Raw genomic sequence first — 5,000 nt, forward strand, 5'->3', positions numbered from 1 at the left:
AATTCCGAAAGGATAAAGTGAAGGATAAACGTATATACGTATTGAATACTATATTAAATGATTAATGACGACTCAACTGAATCTGTATTTTTTATATAAAAATGGAAGAATTGGTGTAAATAGATTCCACATTGAAGAAAGAATCGAATATTCATTGATCAAATGATTCACTCCATAGTCTGATAGATCTTTTCAAGAATTGATTAATCGGACGAGAATAAAGATAGAGTCCCGTTCTACATGTCAATGTCGGCAACAATGAAATTTATAGTAAGAGGAAAATCCGTCGACTTTAAAAATCGTGAGGGTTCAAGTCCCTCTATCCCCAAAAAACATATTTGATCCCCCAACTATTTATCCTATCCCCCTTTCGTTAGCGGTTCAAAAAACCTTATTCATTTACTCTATTCTCTTAGAAATCGATCTGGACGGAAAAGCCCTTTTCTTATCACAAATCTTGTGTTATTTATGATATACATATAAATGAACATCTTTGAGCAAGAAATACCCATTTGAATGGTTTACAATCGATATAACTATTCATACTGAAACTTACAAAGTACTCTTTTTTAAGATACAAGAAATTCTAGTACCTAGATAAAATTTTGTAATCCCCTTTCCTTCTTTTAATTGACATAGCCCCCCTTTTCTCATAAAATGAGGATGCTACATTGGGACTGGTCGGGATAGCTCAGATGGTAGAGCAGAGGACTGAAAATCCTCGTGTCACCAGTTCAAATCTGGTTCCTGGCACATGATTAATTTGTATAAGTCTCTCTTGTATAAATTAATTGATATGAATCGACATTCATATTTATAGTTTAGATCATAATAAATACATATTGTTTTCCACTTCAGCGAGATATACCCCATCTATTTTATAGATGGGTAGAACTTTTTAGATAAGGTATCTAAAAGAATTAGATTCTATTTCTTCATCTTTTTTATTTCTGCTCTTCTTTTGTTCAAAAAGAATGTTAATACTTCATATATATTCAAAAGACATATTCAAGGGGTTAATTTAATTGGTTGAGATCAAATCTAGAGGAATTGAAATACACAAGAGATACAAATAAATAGAATCCAATATCCTTTAATTTCTTTGTATTTTCGTTCATATTTGATTTCGTCATTCCTACTTACATAACTTTCTAAAACCCTTTAAATAATGTGCGTAGTAGAAAGTCAAAATTCATGATGTAGAAGTTCATCCTCTTTGTTCGTCTCATCTGAGATAAGCATCTTACAAACCAAATAAATGGGATGTAAGAATACCAACGAATCTCTCATTGTCTTTTTTTTTGTTAGCCTATTATAGAATTCCCAAATACAAAGGAGACTTCCATTATTCTGGTTAATCTAGAACAGAACGTATAATCCTTGAATATGTGAAATTGTATAAGACGAAATTAGTTTCTTATCCTTCAATGAGCATCTTGTATTTCATAAAAATTGGGAGCAACATAATCCTTGCGTAAGGGCCATCCTATCCAACTTTCAGGCATTAAGATACGTTTCAAGCGTGGATGATTATCATAAGATATTCCCAACATATCATAAGATTCTCGTTCTTGAAAATCCACACTTTTCCAAACCCAGAAGACAGACGGAATCCTAGGATTCCTCCTTGAGACAAATACTTTTATGCATACCTCTTCTGGTTGATCTACACCATACTCTATTCTCGTAAGATGATATACACTAGCTAACAGCCCGCCGGGTGCTACATCATAGGCGCATTGGGAACGGAGATAATTGTAACCATATACATATAAAATAACAGCAATAGAATGCCAATCCTCGGACTTTATTTGTAAAGTCTCTATTCCTTGGTAATCAAAGCCCAAAGATCTATGAATTAGCCCATGCTTGACTAGCCAAGCAGACAAACGACCCTGCATCTTTTTTATTTCTCCCATATTTTTATTTGTATTAAGTATTTCACCTTTACGATGAAATTTATGAAGATTTTTTTTATTTTGTACAAAGAAATACTGTCTAATTCACCAATTCATGGGAAGAGACTGAACTTTTGTATTTGAAAAATGTTTCAGTAGGTATTTCTGAAGTAAAAGTAGATGCCGGTTGATAAAGGAATCCTTGATCATAATTTCCAGTATTCATACTGCGGCTAATATGAAACTTGTGATTTGTAGTAAAACACCGATTCGACCGTTGACGTTGAGGCCTAATTCTATCTTCATAGATTTCTCGAGATATTTTCTTACGAAGTTTTGTTATAGCATCTATAACTGCTTCCGGTTTAGGGGGACAGCCTGGCAAATAGACATCTACAGGAATTAGCTTATCAACCCCCCGAACAGTACTATAAGAATCGGTACTGAACATCCCTCCTGTAATTGTACATGCTCCCATAGCAATAACATATTTTGGTTCAGGCATTTGTTCATATAATCTCACTAAAGAAGGGGCCATTTTCATTGTTACCGTTCCGGCTGTTAAAATTAGATCTGCCTGTCTAGGACTTGATCTTGGTACTAGTCCATAACGATCAAAGTCGAATCGTGACCCTATTAGTGAAGCAAATTCAATGAAACAACAACTGGTACCATAGAGAAGTGGCCATAAACTAGAGAGTCTTGACCAATTTGAAAAATCATTTAATGTAGTTGAAATAACTGAATTTTGGGCTGTTCGATCAAGTAAAGGAAGCTCAATGGAATTCATAACAGTCTCAATTTTATTTTGATTTTTTTCCTTTTTTCTTTTTATTGTCTGAATATTCAGGAGCTAAGACCATTCCAATGCCCCCTTTCGCCATGCATAAACTAAACCAACTATTAAGATAAGTACAAAAATTAAAGCTTCTATAAATACAGATACACCCAAAATATCGAAACTCATTGCCCATGGATAAAGAAAAACTGTTTCAACATCAAAAACAACAAAAACTAGAGCAAACATATAATAACGGATTCGAAATTGTAACCAAGCGTCGCCTATTGGTTCTATACCCGATTCATAACTAGAGAGTTTCTCCGGCCCTTTGCTAATCGGGGCTAAAATTCCGGAAATAAAAAATGCCAAAATAGGAATAAGACTTGATATTATTAGAAATGTCCAAAAAATATCATATTCGTAAAGAAGAAACATAGACACACTCCTATGAACGTGGAAAATATACCGGATTGCTCGATTAGAATTGGAATTGTCAAGTCATCCATACCATAACTTTTTATTTTACTCAATTCAATCAAAACAAGAATTCATTTTTATTGAATTGACGAGTTTCCTTTGTTTACTGCGAAACATATCTCATTTCAAGGTAGAATCCTATTTCCATTATACTTAATTTCGATTTTTTTACTTAGTATAACTCTATATCTCCATCTTACTTTTATACAAATTTTCTTATTTTCACAGGATTCTCTCTAAAGAAGGGGAATTCAAAATAAACAAAATAAAAAAGAATTCTCGTTTTTGTTTAGAATTTTGAATTTCTTTTTTTTTTTATTAACTTCTACTTACTTAATTAATATCTATTATATAGATTATCCATTTTTTTTTATATTTTTTGAAATTGAATAAAATAAATAAAATTCTTGATAGCTTTCCATTTTTTATGAATAGAATCAGGAGGTCTTTTTTTTTTTTCTTAGTCATTTAGAATAGAACAAGTAAGATACTGGATGGGAATTTTCATCTCAGGATTTAGAATATCTTGGTCTTGGTATATTCCTTTATATTAGGATCCCATCCCGGCGGAGGGGTTTCGGTTTCTCTTGATTGATTACAGAAAAAGAAGACTGCCCCCTGTGCTTCGCTAGGCCTAGGTAAGGTATACGAAGGCCTATTTAATAACGAAACTTACCAAAGGTATTCATCTTTCAACAAGCTTTAATTTGTACACAAGCGCAGGAGGTCATTCCTAGATCCATTGGGGTTTTTAACAGGGCGGCTCGTGTCACGATTTTTACTTCAAAAATTCACCAACAAGATTAGGTATACCAAAGAAAGGGAATATCACGAACTTCTTGTGAACAAACAGGAAAATTCATATGAAATTCACCTTCACCTCCGAAGATTAATGACGAAAGGTTGCTTTGTTTATCTGCGATTGGAAAAATATCAATTAGATCTATTGAAATATCCGCCTTTTGCTTTTAGTTTTCTGTTTTAAAGAATTCCTGTGAGTGAGCTTATAGGAATAATTTTATTTCGATGAACCGACTCGTTAGTTCCAAGCAACAAAGAATAATGAAGAAATAAAAATTATACAATTTCGTTTTTTGTATTTTGAATTTTCATTAATTCATTTTCATTTTTTATTATAATTAAATTATAGGGCTATACGGACTCGAACCGTAGACCTTCTCGGTAAAACAGATCAAACTTTTTATTATCAAAATGATCTGAACTGTTTCAAAGACCCAACATGCATTTTTTTTGCATTGGGCTCTTTCATTAACTGATCGAAATATCAGCTAGTCTGCCATATTTTTTTCTTTTGACAAAAAAATAAGATAAGAAGATGGCTCCATGTGCTCCGATTTATTATTTTGAATTCTAATCCAAGAGCACTACCAAAGTCTTTCAAGGGTAGGGTTGTCGTGACGTAGGTCTGCCTATGGCCTAGATCAACCTAAGTCAAATGAAGTCTCTACCGTTCCGCTTACAAAATGAAACTTCATACACCTTAAAGTTCATAGGACGAAAAGAGATTTTTTGAGGTCCTTATACTCATTAAGCCTAGCATTGAAAATATTGGATATTCACCTTATCAATACCTCAAATCCATGAGAGTGTCCATTTTGTGCCTAACCTAAATGGGCACCCCAATCGAACCGAACCCTTTGTCAGGCTATTGTTCCCTCAAAGTTATGGGGTAAGACATCGATTTCTCAATTAAGATCACAATTTTTTGATTTGATTGTATGATGGATTACCTTGAAAAACATTGGCGCGCGTGTAAACGAGGTGCTCTACCAACTGAGCTATAGCCCTTATTGCTTGTGATACATATTTTATCATGTAGATAA

At 33.3% G+C, this 5,000-nt stretch overlaps 1 non-coding gene across 1 annotated transcript; it reads left to right on the forward strand.

Moving 5' to 3' along the window:
- Positions 1-680: 680 nt before the first annotated feature.
- Positions 681-753, forward strand: TRNAF-GAA. Its single transcript has one exon. It is a non-coding gene; the product is annotated as a tRNA-Phe (tRNA).
- The last annotated feature ends 4,247 nt before the right edge of the window (positions 754-5,000 follow it).

The sequence above is a fragment of the Coffea eugenioides genome, unplaced genomic scaffold (assembly GCF_003713205.1).
Source record: "Coffea eugenioides isolate CCC68of unplaced genomic scaffold, Ceug_1.0 ScVebR1_2605;HRSCAF=3665, whole genome shotgun sequence".
In the NCBI taxonomy this organism is placed as follows: domain Eukaryota; kingdom Viridiplantae; phylum Streptophyta; class Magnoliopsida; order Gentianales; family Rubiaceae; genus Coffea; species Coffea eugenioides.